Genomic DNA, 24,598 nt, shown 5'->3' on the forward strand with positions numbered 1-24,598 from the left:
TTGAGATAGGATCTTTTTGCATTTTATATTTTCTTTGATTGTTGTGCCGATGTTCTCTATGGAATCTTCTGCACCTGAGATTTTCTCTTCCATCTCTTGTATTCTGTTGCTGATGCTCGCATCTATAGTTCCAGGTTTCTTTCCTAGGTTTTCTATCTCCAGCGTTGCCTCACTTTGGGTTTTCTTTATAGTGTCTACTTCTCTTTTTAGGTCTTGGATGATTTTATTCAATTCCATCACCTATTTGGTCGTGTTTTCTTGCAATACTTTAAGGGATTTTTTTGCAATACTTTAAGGGATTTTTGTGCTTCCTCTTTAAGGTCTTCTACCTGTTTAGCAGTGTTCTCTTGTATTTCTTTAAGTGAGTTATTAAAGTCCTTTTTGATGTCCTCTACCATCATCATGAGATATACTTTTAAATCCGGGTCTAGCTTTTTGGGTGTGTTGGGGTGCCCAGGACTGGGTGGGGTGGGAGTGCTGCGTTCTGATGATGGTGAGTGGTCTTGGTTTATGTTAGTAAGATTCTTACGTTTGCCTTTCGCCATCTGGTAATCTCTGGAGCTAGTTGTTGTAGTTGTCTCTGCTTAGATCTTGTTCCTCAGGTGTTTATGTTAGCCTCTATCAGCAGACCTGGGAGACTAGCTCTCTCCTGAGTTTCAGTGTTCAGAGTACTCTCTGCAGGTAGGCTCTCCTCTTTCAGGGAAGGTGCCCAGATATCTGGTGTTCGAACCTGCCTCCTGGCAGAAGTTGTGATCTACTCACAGAGGTCTTAAGGTCCCGTGAAGGGTCTTGTGGGTAGCTTGCGGGCGTCAGCCGACTCCAAGCCCTAGCTAACCCGGTGCTGGCGGGACCAGAAGGGATTTGTGCCCCTGATCAGGCCGGATTTTCTGCTTCCCTAACTAATGCATTCTCAGGTCCTGCACGATTGGATTGGAGCAGGCGCTGTGTTCTACTCTCCAGAGGTCTTAAGATCCTGTGGCGGGTCTTGTGGGTAGCTGGCGGGTGTCACTACCCATCTATTTCTATGAGTGAAATTTTTGTGTTTAGCTATTTGTATTTATGCACGAGTATATCTGGGTGCATTAAAAGAAGTTTGGCGTTTTCATGCATATTTATCATTGTGGTCTATCTTTAGAAATTTTCTTTCTATTTTTTTCCATATGTCTGGGTCACTCTTTTAGTACTACTAGACAGATTTTCCTAGCATACCCCCCAATGTATCTAAGCAAATATTTGGCTTCTATACATGAGACCCCAAGAATTGATGTGATTTTACAAATCAAGTATGCAGTGGATCTAGTTTTGTGAAGAGAAGACACTTGGAGACCTTGTTAAGGAGTCTTTTTAAGTATGTATTAGCACATATCTACATGTGTTCTCTGTTTTTACTTTTTACTACTTTGCATTTTATTTTAAGACATATACATATGACTTCTTGAAGACTTCTTTTTCATTCTGCTTGGGCAAATCGTCACAAGCGGACATGCTGCACATGGTCCTTAACTTTGTTAGTACAAAGGTGTCAAACGATTTTATTTTCCTATCAGACCTTTGCCAATGTTTAGGGTAGTAAAGATGTTTGAACTGTACCCACTGGGGGAAGGTGCATGGTGACACTGTGACTGGTAGTAATTTGCATATTATAACTTTATTTTTGACAGTCTTTGTTCAGAGGCATTTTGTTGACAATTGTCTTGGTTAGAGTTTCTCTTACTGTGATGAAACATCATAGCCAAAAACAGCTTGGAGAGGACAGTGTTTATTTAATTGTCACAGGGCAGTCAGGGGAGAAGCTCAAGCAAGGTAGGAACCTCAAGGCAGGGCCTGATGTAAAGGCCACAGACAAATGCTGCCTAACTGGTTTGGATCTTTATAGTTTGCTGGACATGATTTCTTATGCCACTCAGGAGAGCCTCCCTGGGGATAGCACCACCCACCTTAGGCTGGGTCTCCCACATCTATCCCAAAGCAAGAATATGCCCCATAGACTTAACTACAGGCTAATCCTATGGAGGCATTGACCTAACTAAGATTCCTTCTTCCTATATGATCCTTATTTGTGTCAAGTTGACATCAAAACTATCCAGTACAACAGCCTTCTAAACCTTGACCTGGTGACAATTAACTCTGTCTTGTCCAGTGTTGTTTGCCTACATGAGTGAGTGAAATTGTCAAATTTGTTAATTGAGAAGGTCTAGAATCATGTCGGAGACTCTAGGCATATCTGTGGGAGACCATCTAGATCTGTGGTTAGCATCATTCCACGGACATGGGTCATGAGCTTTATCAACGAGAGAAAGTGAGCAATCTGCTTTCTGACTGAGAAGACAATGTGACTAGCCATTTTCCTACCACAGTGTGGACTATGCCTTAGAACTGTGAGCCAAAATATACTTATTTCTTTCCGTCATTAAGTCACTTATGGCAGTGGTTTGTTGTTGGTGGTGGTGGTGGTGCTTTTTTTCCCCCCAGCAATGGGAAGAGTTACTAAGACAGGGCCACACATAACAGCACCCAACAGGTATATGCCACACTAGAAAAAATGGCCTTAGTAGGTGGAGTCTTTGCCATGTGCCAGCTCACCCATTTTATTAGTCTCTTGGTAATAAGTAGATTGGTTTCTGATGGCTCTTCTCTTGTAAGTGGTATATATCTGAAATGTTTAGTTTAGCTGTTCTCAGATTACCAGTGGGATGGAATCTTGGTTTTAATCTACAGAATTAAAGTTAACTTATTTCAGGTTGTAGGATATGATCTTCTGGCTCCCTGGTCTAGGGGCCACATGGGACCCTGACTCAAGGTCCTCTTCACACCTTGTAGATTGGTTTATTCCTGACAATGAGATTCAGCAACAGTTGGGATACAGGGGATTTCTTTTCATTTTTAAATTAATTACTTAATTAGTTAATTAATTAATTCACTTTACATCACAATATCAGCATCTCCTCCTCTAACCCCTCCCCCTACTGCTCTCAGATCCTCACTCCATTACCTCCTCCCTTTTCCTCCGAGAACCTCCCCAGGTGTCACCTCCCCTTTCCAAGCACATCAGTCACTGAAGGACTAGGTGCAGCCTCTGCCATGGTGGGATCCACGGGCAGGCAACAAATTCAGGGACAGCACCCATTCCAGTTGTTGGGAAACCTGCATAGAGACTGAGCTACAAACCTGCGACATTTGTGCAGAGGATCTGGGTCCCTCACTCTTCATTTCAGTCTCTGGGAGCCCCAGGGTTCCAGGTTAGCTGATTCTATTGGCCTTCTTGTGGGATCCCTATCTTCTTTGGGTCCCTCAATCCTTCCCCTAACTCTTCCACAAGATTCCTGAGCTCTATTTAATGTTTGGCTGTGGGCCTCTGCATTTGTTTTGGTCAGCTGTTGAGGGGAGCCTCTTAGAGGGCAGTTAATGCCAGGATCCTGTTTGCAAGTGTAACAAAAGAATCATGAATAGTGTCAGGGATTGGTTCTTGCCCATGAAATGAGACAGTTACTGGTTGGCCATTCCCTCCATCTTTGTCCTTTGTCCCTACACATCTTGTAGGCAGGACACATTTTGGGTCAAAGGTTTTGTGGGTGGGTTGCTGTCCTTACTCCTTCACTGGGTGTCCTGCCTGGCTACAGGAAGTGGCCACTTTAGGATCCTCCACTGCTAGAAGTTTCTAGTATTTTCTAAAGTGGTTAAGAGGGAATCTGGGCTGGGCAAAGTTCTCTGTGGCTGAATTACTTGCCCAGCCATGTGGCAAGAATATGAAGTACTGCTCTCCTTTAGCCAGGCTACAGGCTGATGTTCAGTCTGTGGCAGAAGGTGTGGACTGGTAGCATTCCAGTCTGGCAACCTGGCAATGCCATCTGCTGACTGTCTCTACCAAGGCGACTGAAACATACACAGAAACCTCCTTTTGTAACTGTGCACACGATCCAGGGATTGGAACTGCTGCAAGAGATTAATGGGCGCCCCGGGCAGGAGATTAGTGAGATTTCAGCAGGTAAGCAGGGCTGGGCTTAGTAATGCTTGTTAGGGGATTTCCAAACAGGGTAGAGAGGACGCACAATGGCTCCTCCACCAATGCTGCTGAGATCACCTGTGAGTAAGGGAAAGAAAACTGAGGCCCTGAAGGCAAGTCACTCAGTCAAGGAGGATTCTGGGCAAAGGATTCCCATCAAGCAGGGAAGCACTGCTTGCGTGGTGTGGATCGCTCCGACAAGAACTCAGACTTGACACTTTCTCAGGCTGCATCCCAGCTTTAGTGAAGGTTAGGGTGAAGTCCAGATACTGACCACTTCTGTGGCAGAGGCGCTTTGGAATGGCTCCTCCCAGGTGCCTGATGACCATTCCTTGAACCTTCTTTAGAAGATTCTATTTAAATCTTAATTTTTTAAAACCAATGTGATTCATTCTGCCCAAACATTCTATTTCTGGGTCATTTCCCACTTTTGGTAACAGATGAAGTCCTGGACAAATGTGTGTTGGTGACATGAATGTGACTTTGTCAAGGACTTCAATGCCTTAGACCGATGGAAATGGCAAGACTTTGCCCTCATAAGGCTCAGAGGAGTGGCAAAGCTGTCCCCTGATCCAAGTGTAAATGTTAACACTGTGTGCAGAAGCTATCCACCTTGACATTGTATAGAGAAACTGTAGAGGGCGGCTTCTTCCCCTGGATGTCTGAACACTCTTAGAGACCTCCTGCAGAGACTGAATTAACCTTCTGTCTTAGTCAGGGCTTCTATTCCTGCATAAACATCATGACCAAGAAGCAAGTTGGGGAGGAAAGGGTTTATTTGGCTTACACTTCCATACTGCTGTTCATCACCAAGGAAGTCAGGACTGGAACTCAAACAGGTCAGGAAGCAGGAGCTGATGCAGAGGCCATGGAAAGATGTTCTTTACTGGCTTGCTTCCCTTGCCTTACTCAGCCTGCTCTCTTATAGAGCCAAGACTACCAGCCCAGAGATGGTCCCACCCACAAGGGGCCTTTCCCCCTTGATCTCTAATTGAGAAAATGCCTTACAGTTGGATCTCATGGAGGCATTTCCTCAACTGAAGCTCCTTTTTCTGTGATAACTCCAGCTATGTCAAGTTGACACAAACTAGCCAGTACACACTCTTCCTCTTTATTCATGCTGTACTTAACAATTGGCTGAGTTTCCAGGGGGTTATTGCATCTCCATCTGAGCACATGGTCCACACAGGCTCAGCTTCTCTGAATGTGTATTTATGTGTATTTGTCCTTTCTTCATTCCCTATTGCCCCAGTTAAGTCAATCCCAAAGCAGGCACATTGGGGTTGCCCACATATAAGCAATCTGTAAAATTAAGAACAACTTATCTGCTCCCTAGGACAATCCTGGACAAACTGCTCCCCTAGGCCCCACTTTTGGAGGAGGACAAATTCTGGGCTTACTGGGTATCACCCCAGAATCATTCAAGTGTGTTTTTTAAAAAAAATTTCAATGTTCCACATAGGCCCCCAAGAGTATACATAGCATAATATATAAATAATACGTTTTGCTTTTATTGCTTCGAGTATTAGAGGAAGAATATTTATTCTTGAAGATAAGTGTTTAATGATATATTTACAGGTATTTTTTGTCCCATGTAAACTTTCCTTAGTATTTGAATGTCTTTTTAATTTCTAGACTCATTTTTTTCAATAAAATTCTAGAATGCTATTTTCAAGTTTCCCTCTTGAAACCATGTACCTATTTATTTATTTATTTTAATGTATAGCAATCTTTCTTTTTCTTTTTTTATTAGATATTTTCTTCATTTAGATTTCAAATGCTATCCTGAAAGCCCCCTATACCCTCCCCTGCCCTGCTCTCCAACCCACCCACTCCTGCTTCCTGGCCCTGGCCCTGTACTGGGGTATATAATCTTCTCAAGACCACGGGCCTCTCCTCCCATTGATGGCCTACTAGGCCATCATCTGCTACATTGCAATTAGAGACAAAAAGGTCTGGAGGATACTGGTTAGTTCATATTGTTGTTCCACCTATAGGGTTGCAGACCCCTTCAGCTCCTTGGGTACTTTCTCTAGTTCCTTCACTGGGGGCCCTGTGATCCATCCAATAGATGACTGTGAGCATGTGATATGCACTCACTGATAAGTGGATATTAGCCCAGAAGCTTAGAATACCAAAGATACAATTTACAAAACACATGAAACTCAAGAAGAAGGAAGACCAAAGTGTGGATACTTAGTCCCCTCTTAGAATGGGGAACAAAATACCCATGGAAGGAGTTACAGAGACAAAGTTTGGAGCTGAGATGAAAGGAAGGACCATCCAGAGACTGCCCCACCTAGGAATCCATCTCATAATCACTGGTATAATTATCTTTCATTATATATGATGCATCTTTTTGCTTTGACATAATCTGAAATTTCATATTCATTATACAAAATTATAGGTATAGTATAATAAATTGATACTCATGTATAGCATATCAAATCAAGGTATCTAATATTTACATTTCAGCTACTTTAATTTTTATTAACACATGGTAAATATACATATTTTGGAATGCAGCAAATTCTTTTATTACAGGTACATGATATGTGCTGGTCAAATCAGTGTAATTAATGTCTGTGCCTCTTTATTTTATGCAGAAAAACAAATACTGGATATTCTCTCTCCTGTGAAGAAGCAGCACACCTATGGGGCTTGATCATGGATGAGTGTGAGAGACTGAGGAAGGAAGAGGAAGGACATCAAGGAACTAGATGCTTAGTGCCTGAACCCTGTCAGATGGTAACGCCCAGTGCTCTGCAGAGAAGAAGGCCTCTTATTGATAATAACCTATATCAAGGGGCTGGAGAGGTGGCCCAGTGGTTATTGATACTTGCTGCTCTTGCTTTGGGCCCATATTCAGCTCTTAACCCCACTGTGGTGGCTCACAGTCATCTGTTGCTCTAGTTCCAGGGGATCTAATACCCTCTTCTGACTTCCATGAACAACAGGCATGGACAGGGTGCACATACACAGAAGATAAAGATCAAATAGAAGATTTACGAAAAGAGAAGGAAAGAAGTTTACCATTATTCATCTTTGTTTCCTTCCCCTCTGTGAGGGCTATTTTATTTCTTTATTCGTCTTGGCGTCCCAGGCTCTTGGACTTGCCTTTCAGCCTTTGGATGGTCACATTCATGCTTTTCATTTCTCGGTGACTATGCTTGCTAATATTCATTTATACTTGGGTGAGATCTTCCTAATGCATGTTTTTCCATCAGCCTATTATTGTCTTTTCTGTTTGTTCCTCCCTGTGGAATCTGTGTAGGTGGTGTGTGTCTGTCTGCCTTGAAAAGTGGAGTGAGCCATCACTGAAGTCAAAATTCCCTATGTTTGGTGCTGATCTTCATGGTGGATTAGTTATATCTTCCCGGTTCCTTTTGAGTGCCTTGTAAGACAGATTTATGCTTGTGTGTGAGCTTGCGATTCTCTCTCTCTCTTTCTCTCTCTCTCTTTCTCTCTCTTTTCCTGTCAATATGAGTATGCATGTGTCTATAGGTATATGTGTGTCCTTTTGAGCATATGTGTATTCGAGTTTGTATATGTGTTTATATGGGTGGTGTGTATATTTGTTCACTCCACTGGGATACCTGAGTGAGGAGGGAAAGCTTCCTCTTTGGAATTGATGGTAAAGTTCTAGGAAACAAATAGATAAGTTTTTAACATAATTGTGATCGCCCCAAAATATTCTGAGGCTTTTCTCCCAAAACTGACAAACAAGAAAAAATAATTTAAACATACCATTAAAAACATATTTTCCTAAAAATATACATCCTAGCTATTGCTTCAAAATGATTAAGTTAATGGAGATCTGTCCAATTTGTCTAAAAATTTGTTTTTTTTTCCTCGTTGGTTCAAAAGACAGAAACATAGCTGATATCTGTTAGTGTTGTGTATCAGCAATGTTCCACCTACGTGAAAAGTTATCTTTTCTAAACATCTACCTAGACACATATTATGAGAGGTTTTGTGACAGCTGCAGTTGCCCTGAGGGCCCCAGAGGGCTAATATCACATTGAGGCTGACTACTGCCAAGGGCTCACAGCTGTGGGGACAATGATTTGAGTAAGCCACTGCATAGTTTAAGTTTATTCTAATCCTCTGTCAGGAAGTCTGGGGGACAAATGGGCTTCCTAAAAATTTCAAGCAGAGGCTTGTGAGCTTTAACAAAGAACTTGAAACAGGTGGAGCAAAGGCAGAGCCCCAGGCTACTGGCCAGAGCTGGACCACATCACACCAGCTTTGATTGACAAGGTGCAGGTGGCCTTCTTCATGGCTGCCCCAAGAAGGCAGGATGTGGCTGGTCTCCTGATGATATATCCACTACATTCATGAACTTGTAATACACAGTTAGGAAGGCAAGACAGCAATTTATATAAAAAGGGTTTGGAAACAAAACATATTATTTTTAAAGGAAGATCTCAAAGGAAGCATTAAAATGGGATGCTGTCTCCCATCTCTATTGGGATAAGTAAAACAAAGCAGGATCAGTTTTTCACTGTCTCTCCTGAGTTGACGGTGTGTTTACCTGTAGGTCATAAAGGGTCAGTTTGCACAGCCCTATTATCCTCACTGGGTTGAGGCAAACTGATGTGGATATATTGCTTCTTTTGTGTTAGGTCTATCTTGCTATAAATGATCAGAATCATAAAAAATGATTAAAAATATCACCCTGGCATCCACAATAATGTCCGGGTTTAGTGACTGTATATGGGATGGATCCCCCAGGTGGGACAGTCTCTGGCTGGCCTTTCCTTTAGTCTCTGCTCCACACTGTGTCTCCATATTTCCTCCTGTGAGTATTTTGTTGACCCTTTTAAAAAGCACTGAAGCATCCACATTTTGGTCTTCCTTCTTAGGCTTCATATGGTCTGTGAATTGAATCTCAGTCTTCCAAACTTTGGGGCTAATATCGCCTTATCAGTGAGTACATACCATGTTTGTTCCTTTGTGACTGAGATACCTCACTCAGGATGATATTCTCAAGTTCCATCTATTTGCCTGCAAATTTCATAAAGTTGTTTTTAATAGCTAAGTAGTATTCCATTGTGTAAGTGTATTACATTTTCGGTATCCATTCCTCTGTTGAGGGACATCTGGGTTGTTTCTAGTTTCTGGCTATTATAAATAAGGCTGCTATGAACATAGTGGAGCATGTGTCCTTATTACATGTTGGATGTTTTTGTGGATGCCAGGAAGTGCTTGCTGATGGAGGCCAGACATGGCTATCTCCTGAAAGGCTCTGCCAGTGCTTGAAAAAGATAGAGGTGGAAACCCAGAGCCAACCATTGGACTGAGTTGGGGGGTCCCCAACGGAAGAGTTGGAGAAGGGACTGAAGGAGCTGAGGGGGTTTGCAGCCCCACTGGAGTGAGCAACAGTGTCAACAGGCCAGATGCCCAGGGGCTCCTAGGGATTGGACCACCAACCAAAGAGTACACATGGAGCAACTCATGGCACTGGCCACATATGTGGCAAAGGATGGCCTTGTTGGACATCTGTGGGAGAAGAGGCCCTTGGGCCTGAGGATGTTTGATGCTCCAGGGTAGGGGAATGTCAGGGCGGGAGGATGGGAGTGGGTGGGTGGGGGAGCACCCTCATAGAGGCAGAGGAGGGGGGATGGGATGGTTTCTGAAGGGAAGACCTGGAAAGGGGAAAAATTGAAATGTAAATAAAGAAAATATCCAATAAAAAATAAATAAAAATATCACCCCAAAGTACATTTTTCAGATATTAAGCATGCTTAAGTTATCAATTTTCCAGCCTGAATATTTGCTGAATTCCTGGCTGAGAGCAGGGGAAACTTCCAGATTGTTAAGTTGCCACTGAGTTCATCTCCTGTGTCCCTCTAAGGAAGGCATTCCAGTCTGTGACACTCTCCTAAAGCAGGATATACACAGTGAAAGAGGGCCTCTCCAGAGCCCTATCCAGGTCAGACTGTCCACTGAGATTGTTAGGGGGAAACAGGTCTGCCCTAGAGTCACAAGGAATACAAAAAAGAAATGTAGACTGACGCATGTAAATACAGAGGGACTTACAAACCAGTTAATATCAGGAGCACACTGGTTAGGAAACAACCTGGTAGGTAGACATGCCTAGAATCAACCAGTGGGTGAAGCAGAGACTTGTTACAGGCAGAAGAGCTCTCTAGGAAGGTGTGGCTTCTCAGTCGCTTGCTTGGTTCCCTTTGTTAGGTTGCTTATGACTGAGAAACTCATTATATACAGACAAATAACTCTAACCTCAGATTTGTGAGCATTACACTAAGCCATTCCCATGAAAACATTTCCTACACTGGAGAACATAGCAGCAGCATCACCCTGAGCATGGGGTTGCCAGCGGTTTATTTAAAAAAACAGAGTTTGGACTCTACTCATGGGTATTTGTCTGTATAATATACATGTGAAATACTTTGATGGGAAGTTTAAAGTTGAAGTCCCACGTAATCCAGCAGCTATGCCTTTGGGTGCACATAAGCTCTCATTGACTAGGTACAGGTGGCATGTGATGTGCTGATTTGCATCATTTGTGACAGTGCTGATTATTGGAAACCAAGTTCCATCAGTGGATATATGAACAGAGTAGATGAGGATGCATTGGGGGTACTGTTTAGCCTTGATATAGAAGGAAAAGTCTATTATTTTGATATCAAGGATGAATGTGGAAGATGGTTATGCAGTTTCAGGAGTGCTGATGTGTGAGCCAATGTGTGGAATCTGGATGAGGTGGACTCAGAAAAGCAGAGACCATGAAAGGCTTACCTGAGGCCAGATGTTGGGGTAAAGTGCCAACTGAAGAGTAGGAATTTTAGTTAGGCAAAAGAGTGAGTTCAAGAATTTATAATACAGCACTGTAAATATGGCTAATACTATATCAGAATATATTGTACATTTGAAAAATATTAATATGATGGATTATAAGTGCTTTCACTATGGGAAATATGAAAAGTGATGAATATATTAATTTTATTGATTAATTTTTAATTAATTTTATCATATATACACAAAAATATCATGTTGTATAGTTTGTATGCAATTATCAAATTATCATTTGTAAATAAATAATACTTTGGGGGGTTATACATCTACCTATATATTTATACCCTCAATTTAAAAGCTTCTTAAGATATAACATAAAAGAGGAAGTTTGATCCAAGAGAGGTACCTTGGATGGTTGGATAGTACTGCTCCTAATAGGTATGGTATACTTATTAAAAATCTCAGTGCCAGGGATGGGATACCTCCTTATGAGTTATTGGCCAAAGAGTCCCTGAGACACCTAAAATAACACAAGCAGTTACCATGTTTCCTTCAATAACTGTATGATAAGACCTTATTGCTGAAGATACCACCCCATTTTTGGCTGTAAGCTATCAATAAATCAATTTCAAGCTGACCACGAAACTGTTTCTGCTGAAAGGTATAATACAGGCTGGTGGGAGGAAGAAAAAAAAATCAGTATCCTTACCCTGTGAGAACCATGTATGGTACAGACCTGCTAGGTAAGGCGTGTCCTTTAGTGTAATAGTGGCATGGGAATATAGGGGGCAACCAACTGCTTTCTGATTAGCTTTGAGCCTGATCCACTGGAAGAACATCATGTCTAAAACTGTAAACTTTGCCAAAAGCCTATGTTTTAGGAGGTCATAGCCATTTTGAGGGGAGGACTTACAGTGGTATTTCATTAAATAGTCATTGTAGTGGGTTGGTCTAATGCTTCTTGTATTCTAATGCTAAATACTGGCTTTTCAAGATGTGTTTGCCCCGACTAACAGATCCCCAGGAGTTCAAAGTGTCTGCATGTGAACCTCCTCCCCAACTTATCTGGTCAACAAAAGGCTAGAGCCTGTGATTGTGCAGGAGAGGAAGAAAGGTGGGACTAGAGGCTTACGTCAAGGAGACTGCAGGTAGAGAAAGGAGAGAGGAAGACAGAGAAGGAAACCACACGGACCAGAACTGCATGGCCTGGAGAAACAGCAAACAATAAGGGACTTCATAGTTGGGGAATAAATTAGTACAGCTCTAGATCTGCCAATCTATAAACAAACAAACAAGCACCTTATAAATAGAATGCCTGGATTGTGTATCTTTTATATAGGCTTGTTAGGATTATAAATTCCTTCCACAAGTCATAGCCTCAAATTACCCTTTTTAATATTTATATTTATATCCATAGATTTGTGCTGTTCTCAACCTTGGTCATGGCAACTTGTTATTGCAGTGTAGTGAACGCAAAGTGAATTGTTAAAGTGCTAAAAATGAGTGACTGTGAGTGCTCAGCCACAAATGGATCATCTGTATCAACCTTCCTCTGCCCAAGGCTCTTGATAGAGTGTACGTAGAGAAACTGAGAGCTGAGGAATGGGAGGAAAACAATGGAATGTTGCCTTCTGGACATGACAGTGTTGATGCACACATCAAGTCCCAGCTGTTATGGTTACAAAAGACCTGTACAAGTTTAAAATCTAGCCAGTCAAGGTTCTAATATAGAATGGTGTGTGCGCGTGTGTGTGTGTGTGTGTGTGTGTGTGTGTGTGTGTGTGTGTGAAGGCCTAGATTTTTGAAAACCCCCTTTAATTATGGTTCTTTAATGTTTCAACCCCCACTTCTAGCCTACCACCCACCAGAAGTAGGGGAAAAGAAAGGTTAAGAGGAAACGGGGCTTGTGGACCTGTTTAGAAATAATTCTTTGGGGTGATTCCAATCTTTGTTGTCAGCAGTCCAGTCCAGTAGCTAAACACCAAACATCAATCAGTAGTAGTGGCTGGGTCCAGAAAAAATCCTGAACATCTGGCAGTCTGCATGAGTCGAAGTGGCAAGAAGCAGCTATATTCCACCAGAAGTTCTTTTTTTATTATTATTAGATATTTTCTTCATTTACATTTCAAATGCTATCCCGAAAGCCAAAGTCACAACAGGTAATGATACACAAAGAAAGCAAGGTGAACAAATGCAAGAGTGTTGACAGTCAAGAACAGCCTCAGCAAAGCCCAACAAAGCCCAGCAAAGAGATGCAAGGTGAACCAATGCAAGAGCATCATCGTCCACTGTTCGTTGGATTCTACTTATACTCTTTTCAAATATCACAATCCTCTCCAGCTTAAAAAAAAAATTCAAATGCTCTTTCAAAAGGCAACTTCCACAACAACCCCACGTGTCTGTTCTCAACAAAGCATCCTCTTAGAAGAGTTTCCAGGAAAACACCACATGACACAACTGAGTCTGCAAAGAAAACAGAAGTTCCCACGTCAGAGAGGCTCCCCAGGCGCTACTTCCCAGCTGAGGAATTATTGACAGTTGATAGGTGTTGGGGAGAGAGAGAGAGCGCCATTTTGGGTAGGGAGTGTATGGCATCTGGTGAATTGTCCATTTTCTAGTGGATGGCTCTATCCTCATGCCCATATGGTCAGGCCTTATTGGACTCAGGGGCTATTAATAATAGTTATAATAATAATAATAATAATAATAATAAAGAGGGTTTGAAATTAGGAAAAGACAAACAAGTTCATGTGCAACTGCTTACCAACCATCTACTCTAGCCATCTTGCAGTTATGTCCAAAAGACAGCAGCAGCACAACATAAAAACACGCCAGTGTTTTCCATGTGGTTCATTTCATTCCTGAGTCAAAGGTTCCAGAATTAAGAGGAAAGAAAACTCTTGAATAAGAGTAGCACCAAGGAAATCTCAGTCAGGGCAGACAGAATTAGCCAGTGAAAAAGGCTTTACCAGGTGTGAGGAAACAGACAAAGAAAATAAGCCAATCAAGAGCTCCAGCCATGGTCTACCAGAATCCATCTATGCTATGTTAGTTTAATACGTTGTTCTTAGAACAGGGATCCTGTATACCCACTGTCGTGGTTTCACTGGCCTCTGTCCTGTCAGTTTGTACAAATGCCTGCCTCAGGGCCTTTGCACTTCACTTCTCTACCATAGGCTCTTATTGGCACTTCTGTAGAGTGGCTCTCAAATTCAGATCTCACCTCAAAACTATTTCTTCTGGGATCTCTTTTTTCTATTCCTGGTGAAAAGGAGACCTAAGGCAGCTTGAGCTGTCTGCTGTCTTTAAGACTAACTACTCAACAATCTTAAGTGTTGAATATTAATATCAAGCCAATAGAAGAAAGTGATGCAAAGCCACTACTGGTTTGTTCCTGTGGCATCCCTGTGTCATAATACAGAGGACAATAGATTCTCAAGAAATATTGTAATTAGAGGACTGTGTCAAGTATTAATTGAGAGGTAGTAAATATTTTGGCATTAAAATCACACATGCTTTAATCTCGCAGGGCTGGAGAGCCTAAGCTTCTTAAGTAAACATGTACCTCTTTCAGTCCGGAGAGTGGAAGGCATGTTCCATGGCATCCAGTGTCCTGTAAGGAAGAGTACTGTAGAAAGGACATGCAAAACAAGAGCCATTTCTCTGTATTTATTGGTTCCACCCCTACTTTTTTCAAGGCTGGACAGTGGCTCACCAATTAGATTGGATGCCTTTGTTTTGCTTTTTCCAGATCTATCCAGCATGCTAGAGATGAATTAAATGAATGGAACATTAGCATCTCATCATCAATGGACTTAAACTCAATTTAAACACATGCTTTCCCCCTGAATTTACTTAGGGTCTGAAGAAATATAGTCTTGTCTAAGAAAATAGGTTCAGCCCACCTTTACAGCCTCTTTATCAAAGGGTACAAGTTGGTCACCAAGAATGGAGATAGAACAAACAGAAATTATGTAGAACTATATTTATAATGTATATGGACAAATTGTTTTCCCCTAGGGTAGAGACAATGAGCATCTGTTCCTAGTGTGCTTCAGTGCAGAGCAGGGACTTTAGCTGTGTAGTATTCACAAACAGGTGAAGGAGTGGGGACACCAGCTTTGACCTGTTCCTTCTTTAGCATCTGGATTTCTCTGGGGGAAAAAATGGCCACATTTTGCTATGTCATTATTCTACTCTTTGGAATTTGTCACCTTCATTATCTGAAAGGGACCAATGAGGTGAACCTCAGGAGCAATGACGTTCTAAAATCCCATGCAAACTTTTTTTCTCTAAGTTCTTCACTTATAGTACAAATCAAATCACCCCTGATCCATGAAGAGTGACCATGCCTGTGGATGACTTAATTCTCAGGTCTTGGGATGGTAACCTCATTCATACTGTGGAGACTGGTTCTGAGTCCAGGGCAGCCTGGTCACTGTGGGGAGGCTGAAACAGGGAACTAGCAGGGGAAGGGCAGTGGTCTAGTGGTTCAGGTCCTGATGCTCAAAGCACCACCCTGGGCAAACAGGCATAGGAGTCCGGAGCTAAGTTCAGAGGGGAGGTTTGCATGCAGAGGGTGGTGCATGGGACAATCTAGGTGACATCGGGTATCAGGAATGGTTTGGTCTTATCTTGTTACAGAAATTCTGAGTGCTTTTCTTTTTAATATTATTTTATTTCACAACTAAAAAATTATATATATATATATATATATATTGCACATAATATATATATTACGCAATACATGTACAATATAGAAAGGCTAGGTCAACCTATTGAAATATTGTTCTACATTTGTTAGTGTGATTGTGTGGGCACAGATACCATGGTGCATGTGTGGAGGTCAAAGAACGATGATGTACAAGGGTCATCTCTCTTTTTATCATGTGGAACCTGAGGGTTAAACTCAAGGTTGGTAGCAAACACCCTTACTCACTAAATCATCTGCCCAGCCCAGGGCTCACATATTCTTACATAAATATCCATTTATGGTGAAGAGAATGTCACAGGTACCAACTAGCAAGTTTCGAGTGTTAAAGGCATCGCTAGTATCTAGAGTCACCATGCTAGACAGCAGATCCCGTGTTGACTACCTTTGGCTGCTTTTACAAAGCACACCCACTTCTCGAGACAAATCCTGGCTTGCCATGGGAACCAAGGGAGTCCTGAGCCCACAGGGCAGAACTGGGCTTTAGTTGTGACATTGGGGCATTGCCCAAAATTTCAGACATTTCTTCCCCTACCTTCACAGCAGGAACATCAAACCCAACCCTAGGGCTATGGAGGGGATGAGCCAGGCTACACCCTGGCTCTGGCATAGATCAGGTGTGTGAGGTCTGGTATGTCTAGATCTGAAAAAAATTGCTCCTTAAAGAATCCTAGAAAAATGGCAAACACGTGGTTTAAAAATCAAAGATAGGCTCCCTGGCCGAGAGAGAATATTTATCTTCTCTCTGAGTGTTCTATACAATGTTTAAATTTTTACTTCATTCCTTGTATCAGAGTATCATTCTTTACCTCCTCCCACTTTCCCTTCCTTCCCCCCATCTTCCATTCCTTCTCTGCTTTTTCTACTTCCTTAAACAGTCCTTAGATGCTAGGCAGGTTCAAATATAAGGGATATAATGGCAAGAGGGACCATTGCACAAATCCTCAAACACAAAATAGGTGTGGTGCTTTTCCGAACGGCGACTGGGTCAGTACCGGTGGGGGAGAGATGAACCACTGAGACATGCATGGTCTCTGAGTCAGCCATGCCTCAGGTCTCCTCAGCCACAGGCATGAGGGGCTGGATATATTGATGAAGCTCTGGGGCCTGGGCTTGGTGCAACATCTCATGTGCTCTTTGGGGGCATCCCCTGGCCTCTTGGAGTAGATTCACACTTTGGGTTGGAAGTGGCTCAGCTTACTATTAACTCTGAGGCTGAGGCCAAGGGTAAGAATTATGTCCACAAACACTTCTGCCCTCCTTAGCAAGGCCAAGCGCTCACCCCTTGCCCCACAGCAGTATGATTCTCTGTTGTGTTGTGCTGGTAGCTGGGCCCTGCTTCACCTGCCCTCACAGCTCCCTTCCCCTCTAGGGTCCTGTCCTGGTCACAGGCCCCCATGCATTTGCGGACAGCTCTCTGGTGTCAAATACAGATAAGTTTGTTCGGTCACACTGTTTTGCTGTTGTGCTATTTAGACAAAATACAGTCATGTTTTTGTTTTGTTTTGTTTTGTTTTGTTTTGTTTTGTTTTGTTCTGTTCTTCTGTTTGAGAGTTACTAGGAGGTTTGCATTGGAGACGTATTCCTTTTCTGGTCTCTCAGGCATAACCTTTCCTTCCTTTAAAGGACTTTCTTTCCCAGTAGCTCCCTACTCTTTCCACCAAACCCCAGACAGACCATGAGGGAATCGTGTTCCTCACAAGCCAATCTGATAAAATTCCTCCTTATTCATTTCCTCAATAAAAGACTGGGTTCTGGTTGGGCCCCATTTCATATTAATCCTAGACGTGCCTGAAGCACATCTGGACTCTCAGCTCTGGGAGATCGCCTCAGACTATGCATCCCCAAAGACGAAAGGCATTGTATCTGGTCTCAGCGCCTATGCTTTGGCCTCTTAGCTTTGCATCACTGGTCCAAAAATGCAGATTCTAGTCTAGCATATCAGTGCTAACTGGGAACTTTTTGGAAATATACGTTCTCAAGCTTATCTCCAAGTCACTGATCAAGAACTCTGGAAGTGTTGCTTGGGCCTGCCCTACAGAGTCAGGCCCACTTTATCCTTATCTGATGCCCAAAAGATAGACTCACAGAAGAGTATAGGTGAGTCTGGAGTCATGGTCCACACTGGAGGTTGTTCATGAATCAGACAAGAGAACCTGATGCCTAGACAGGAAAAGAGGGGGATGGATCCACAATAGACTTGCAAGATGAAGGCTTGCCTTGATCAGCAGCAGGGCAGTACCACAAATCTACAGGGTTATAGGTTAGCCTACCAAGTCTCTAATAGCTGGCTCTGGGCATCCTAAAGGCTTTTCTGGGATCTACTGCCAGTTTTCTCCCGCTAGCTTTATACCAGCATCCACTATCAACACAGGTCTCATTTAGATCTTTCCCAGGGTCACCTGGAGTCTCTGGAGAGACGTATTTTCTCTTTCAGAGCAATCCATATTATCCTTGTGATGGTGCATATCTTCATGGTCTTCTTGCTGACCACACTGGCTAGCACTGTGTAGGCTTCTCTCAGAGTGTTGTAGTTGAGAGGAAGATTGGCATCTTCCTGGCTCATGAAAACAAAACAAAACAAAACAAAACAAAACAAAACAACAAACAAAAAACCCCCATGATGCTTCCCAGGCTTTCTGCTGGCTGTTTCTATAGTGACCCTCAAAGGCAGATTAGGATGACTGTAACTGATACTTGGATTAATCATCTCTCTTGCCATAGATCTCTGACATCTTCTTGTGAATGTAAAGAAAGCAGCACGGGTGCAGGGTGTAGTGGTTAGGTTTGGACTAGGCGGCTAGGTCATCTAGATTTAGATCTGCCATTAAGTTGTTTTGTGTGTTGTTGGAGCTTGGAGGGCAATGAAAACAGATCTTCTTCTGGGGTTTCTGGCACCACCACATCACATTAAAGCCAAATATGCTTTTCTGGAAGAATTTCGATATTTCCACTTCCTTCTTAGCTGAACTTCAATTTTTTAATTCTTTAAAGGGAATTAAAGCTTCTGCACAAAATGAAAAAAAAAAACAACAACAAAAGGAACACCCCCAAACAAACAACAAACAAACAACCCAACCAACCAAAGCATCTGTCCTTCATCTTTGTTTCATGATGTGGGCAGACACTTGGGGGCTCTTTGTGGTCTTGTCAACAAACTACTTCATGTCTAATAACAAGAGAACAAAGAATAGCATTGTCACAGGGATGAGCATCCTCCATGCCTGGTGGATACATCCCCCATCTCAGGGAAGGAGGTTCCCTCACGATCCTAAGACATTTGCGGGTGAGACATGTAAAATATTTAAGTATCTTTGGAAAACTGAGTTGTGCTTAGGGAAGAGAGGGGGGAGGGAGAGAGGTGGGAAGAGAATAACTGAGAGTCTGTAGGAGGAGGGGGCTACTGATTGACCCGTGTGCCTCTGGCCTGGGCTTTGCTTGCCTGCGCGCTCATCACATGTATAAAACCAGCACATTCCGATGAAGCCAACGTCCCAGCTTGCAGTTGTGCTGGTCTCCTGATTTGTTCACTGACACTTTCTTCTTTCTGAGCCACTGTCCTGTAGAAACTTCTAGCAGAGAGCATTTAAAATGTAACATTGAACAAAAAGAGACATTTGTAAGGATTTTGATTCTAATGGAAAGAAGTCCTGCAAGCCATAAGCAGAATGCATGTGTGTGTTACATGGTATATTTAGACACTGATGGGTTAGAAGGTTTTTGTTGTTGTTGCTGTTGTTGTTGTTAAAGGCAAGAGAATGAAGGGTTAAATAAAGGGGTCACTCCATGAAGATGGAGAGATTGGGGCAAAGGAGCCCCACTTGCTGGGAAGAGATTCCATTAGTCCTTATAGGAAACTGAAGCTGGACAAAATGCTTGAAAGGGGAGAGGAGGGAGGCTCCCTGGAGGAGAAGGTTCTTGGCATCCACCAGGAGGAATGAACATAGAGCTGCAGGCACATGCAGAACACACTCATTGGGATGAAGAGAATCCCTGTTTGTGTATTTGATTTATTATATGTTATTGGGTTCTTATACCTCTATCTTCTTTTCACTCCTTAGTCCATCCTAATCTCTTCCAAGCCCCCAACACTAGATAGGAGAGAAAGAAGGTTAGAGTGGAAAGGGGACATAGACCTCTCTAGGCAATTTCCTACTGATTAGCACCATCGTGTTTCTTAGGGCAACTCCAGTATTCATCATCTGGATATCAAGCAGTCCAGCAAAACAGTAACCCAGCAATAGCAAGCATAGCAGCGGTGAAGGTCCCGGGATAGCAGCATGGGGAGCAGTCACCGCCATAGGCCCTCTCAGGGCTCTCCCATTTATACCCTCACAAGAGTCCTCAGATTAATCTACAGCTGGCAAAATTCATACCCTCTAGAGCACTGGACAGTCATAGTTCATGGCTGTGACAACCTGAAGCAGCCTCATATCCCACACCTGAGATTCAAACTAAAACATATTCACATAATATAGCTGGGGATTTTGAAGAAATCAAATTTGCACTACAAATCCCAGCCTGGGGCTCATCCCATTAAAAGTTACTCTGTGTCTATGTCTTGTTCCTCATTCGGTGGGGTCTTTACAGGGACCAGGTTATGCAAATTGAACAATAGCATTGTTTTGTTCAATTCATATCTGACATATGGATGTAGGGGCACAGACTTCCTTCTCTAATTGCATTTTTCTGATAATTGGCTCTCCTTAGCAACTTTTTCCTTTTCTGGAAGTTGTCTATTGAATTGTTTGTAGTTTCAGCCTATTTCCCACTTCCTTTGGAAAGTGGCTTCTTCTGTGGCCACAGTCCCCTTTGTTTATTCTTAACTGTGTTGTCACTTGACAGCACTGTGAGTGGGAGCACTGGAAATACGTTGGCATGGAATTGGCAGCTCTGGCAGTGCCCTCTGGATTTCTTTGCTGGAGTGGGGAGTCTGGGGAGACAGTGTTTTCCCATTCTTGGGAGTTCTGTTTCAACCCACATTTAGTGAGTTTTTTAAAGTTTAACTTTTTGAAATTTTTTTTATTCTGTGTGTATGTATGCATAGGTACCTGCAGAGGACAGAAACTCTCAGCCTTGAATTGCAGTTATAGACACCTGTGAGCTTTTATGCAGGTGCTGAGAGTTGAACTTGCAAGGGTCGGTCTATTCTCTTAACTCCTGAGCCATCTCTGCAGCCCTAATTTAACTTACTATTATTGTTACGTGTGTATGCATGCACATGTGTGTGAATCACTGGGGGGCCCTCAGATGTCAAATGGCTTGGGTGTGGAGGTCAGAGGACAACTTTATGGAGTTGGCAGTTGGTTCTTTGCTCCCACTTGTATGTAGGTTTTGGGAACAAACTTAGGTCCCCAGGCCTTTGCAGCAAGTGCCTTTTCCTGGTAGGTTATCTCTCTGCCACTCATTCAATAACTTTTAAAGCATCCTCTACTGACAGAAGGATGATGCTAATGTCAATTTGTATTCTCAACATCTTGGGCAATACCTGTGTTTGTAGACTAGAAGAATATATAAATATCCATTTAAAGGGAAGACTGCTTGAGGCAGATTGCTCAGTGGTTAGGAACATGTACTCCTGTTGTAGAGAATGCAAATTCAGTGCCCAACACCCATATGAGGCATCTATAACTACAGCTCCAGAGGAGCTAACATCTGGCTTTCAAGGTACCTGCTCTCATGTGCATATATACCTGAACCACCACATACACATAATTAAAAATAGAGTAAATATTTAAAACAACAAGAAAAAAAGAGTCCTTAAAGGAATGGGACCTCTTTCAAAGATCAGGAAAATGCTATAATTATTCTCCTGGAGGCTGAATTTCTTTTATGCTTATAAGGAATTCTATCTCTTTAATAATGTTTTCTTTTGATCATTTCTTTGATGCAAGAATCAGTTTTCATTAAATAAAATAATGGTATTTTCAGTTTGCACAGTCATTTTGTTGGAGGGATTTTTTTTTTTTTTTTTTTTAGGACTAAAGAACAAGAAGTGAAAAAGAAGTCCAGTCAAGCAGCTCGCACCTGTAGCTCCACACTTGGGAGGCAGAGGCCGAAGGATTGCTGCGAGTGTGAGATTAACCTTCCACGGTGAGTTCCAAGCCAGCAAGAGCTACATAGAATGACCTTATCTTCAAAACCAAAAAGCAACAATGACAGGAGAGACAGACAGAGACAGAGACACAGAGAGGCATACTTCACTTCATGGCTTACATAAATAGCAAATAAGAATTTGGGGATTTTTACCTTCCTAGAATTAAAGTGATTTCACAGCTTCAAATAAACAAAACTGAAGATTCCTTCAACCAAAATGGTAAAAGAGTCAGGAGTTGTAAAGGCAGAGAACTATACATCTCAGTTTGCTGATAGTCACAGTTAATGCCAATCTCAACAGGACTATTTGTTTCATGACATTTACTTTGGTAACGATAGACACTGATACACTCTCAGAGAGACAATTGTCTATGTTTTCTCTCATCTGAGGTTCTGGGTAAATAAAATCATGTTTGTAACTATGTATGAAATAAAAATAGAAATAAAACTGCCTAAGGGAACAAAGTAGACTAAAGAGAGGGGAGAGAAGGTGAGGGCAGTGGGATACAGGGTGAAGACATACATATCCAGAATTTCTTAAAAATAAACTACACACACACACACACACACACACACACACACACGAATGAGGAACACAGGTACTAACTGAGTAGCAATGTGTAAAATTCAGGGATGTCAGCCAGACCTCTTCATGTAATGGCATGTGCTTTGTTTCAGCATTGAATCAGAACCCGATGCCTTTCTACAAACACCAGCAGAAACTACGCGAGCATCCTTTTCGTGTAAAGCAGAGCAGGTTCCTTTTCATTAGCTCTTAACTCATCAGGAGTCTGCGGACAGTCCTGTTCTCTCTTGGGACTCGTTGGGAACACTGTATTCACAAGGGGGCCCCTTTAAAGGGAGCCTTTCACACTGGAGAGCAGAAAGCAGGGGCAGCGCCAGGCTTCTAAGTTTTCTGCACTGGGTTGTGTGCACCTTGGGTTGTGCAAAAGGCAGAGCCCTCTGCCTTGGATAACCCACACAATGTAGATAGAGCTATCCTGATGCTAATGACTGCAGTAAACTCAGTTCTCGGCACTTACATTTCTATCTCGGTTTCTCCCCGGGAGTAGACGCCTGATTAACTGGGTGGCTCCCGCTGAATGCTGAGTGATTAGCATATCCCCAGGAGCTTTTGCACAGAACAGGGTTGGATGTGGGCCTCCTGATTGACCTCTTGTAGCACAGTGACTCAGCAGTCACAAGGCACCTCTCCTACTGCATTCCACAAAGTGCAAGGAGGATTCAAGAATTACTGGGCGACTCAGGGGTATTTTCCAGTCTGCACAGCATCACTGTTGAAACTTGTGGGTTCCATCTTGGCCTGGATTAGCTATGACACAGAGCTATGACTTACTGCCCAGAGTGATGTGTGTGTTACCCACAGCTTCAGGTAGGAGTCAGCCTGACTCAGGCCTTGGCAGGTGCCAGGATCTCTCTGCTCCTGTCTATGCAGCAACTGGCAATTTAGCAGCAGTGCCAGAAGAGATACGCTATCTGAGAACATTAGGGGACCTGTCACTTCTCACAGCTCAGGGTTGCTGGAGGATGGAGTTGTTGACCCTGATCAAAAACACCTGCCGCTCCTTCAGTTCAGTTCCTCTGAGGTGAAGGTGAGTCACAGAGAAGTTTCAGGTTTCAGCTGGTGAGGGATCACGCAGGCATCAGGCGTCATCTCCCAGAGCTGAAAGAGACCTGGGGCACCAGAATGCAAATCTTTCCAGATGTCAGCATCCCTCTGTGGCATCTTGCCAGGCCGTGCCTCCATGCTTACTTTAAACATAGGTGCAGAGCCTGATAAAACTGTAGCTGATGGTGATTTACCACCAATTCAACTCTAGGGTACCTCATAGATGTAGAGTCTAGAATTGGTGATGCAACCATGGGTTCCCACCTGGTGCCTGTGACTTATCTGAGAAGTCCACTACATGGTTCATGTTTATCCACCTTATGGCCAGAGTGGCCAGAGGGAGCAAATGTCCTAGTTTTTGTTGTACCCTCTACTTAGGTGTGGTTGATGTGTAAGAGCTACACACTGCCTTCCCAGTGTCCTAAATACCCTCTCAGAGAAAGAAAACATGATTCCTTCTGGGTGGAAAGGAAGGTATATGTTTTTCGAGTCACACATGCCCCTTTGCCTGAGTTTCTTCAATTGTGGACCAGTTTTGACATCCGGGCTTGTCCTTGGTCAATTCTCTAAGAGGAGACCTATGGGATAAGAGATTTCACAAGACCTTGTTCTCAGAGGAAATCAGTAAAGAACTTAAAGAGGGTAGCAAGATGGGTCAAGCAAAATTCAGTCAAAGATGCAGACCAATGATCCAGGGGAAACTGGGACGGAACACAGTCAGCACGGGTTGGCTCTCAGTGCAAGAAACTGGGCTCCTGTGTCTTCATGGAGTCAGGCTTGTCCTTGGTCAGTTGTCTAAGAGCAGACCAATGGGATAAGAGATTTCACAAGGATTTGTTCTGAGAGGAAATTAGTAAAGGAAGACCAGGAAATTCAAAGACCTGAATCCCTGGTCCTCTGCCTCAGATAGGAAAGGGTTCCAGCAGTAGATGGACCTGACAGTTTCCCAAGCCATTAGCATTTACCTCAGACTCTCTGTGTCCAGTGGCATTTTGCATGGTTATCCTTGTTAAAATCACAATTCAATCTTTGTTAAAACCACTTTGTCCCCAGAGTTTCCATAACACCTACAGGATAGAGCTCTTGCCTAGGTGAACACACAGAACTACCAGAGCAGGCTTGGAAGCTCCATGCTTGCCTCTATAGCTCACTCTTGGGATGTCTTCCTCTGGGTCCTCCCCAGAATACAGAGTGTTATGAGTCATCCAAGCAGATTCACTATATCTGTAGACAAAGCTACAGGGATGACTGACTCAGCCAAAAAGTCTGAAGCTCAGGGAGGATAACTGGAGGACTGTGACTAGGTCTGAAGCGAAAACAGTCATGGGGACTCAACCATCTGTCTGGAAAGAATCTGAGGCTCTCTTGAGGTAGGGGTAGTGTCAGATGAATTAAA

The 24,598-nt window shown here is 42.9% G+C and overlaps 1 long non-coding RNA gene across 1 annotated transcript; it reads left to right on the forward strand.

Moving 5' to 3' along the window:
* Positions 1–3,664: 3,664 nt before the first annotated feature.
* Positions 3,665–22,303, forward strand: Gm36653. Its single transcript, XR_381034.2, has 4 exons — positions 3,665–3,985; positions 6,610–6,751; positions 21,456–21,569; positions 22,251–22,303. It is a non-coding gene; the product is annotated as a predicted gene, 36653 (long non-coding RNA).
* Positions 22,304–24,598: the final 2,295 nt, after the last annotated feature.

Source organism: Mus musculus, chromosome 11 (assembly GCF_000001635.26).
Source record: "Mus musculus strain C57BL/6J chromosome 11, GRCm38.p6 C57BL/6J".
Classification (NCBI taxonomy): Eukaryota; Metazoa; Chordata; class Mammalia; order Rodentia; family Muridae; genus Mus; species Mus musculus.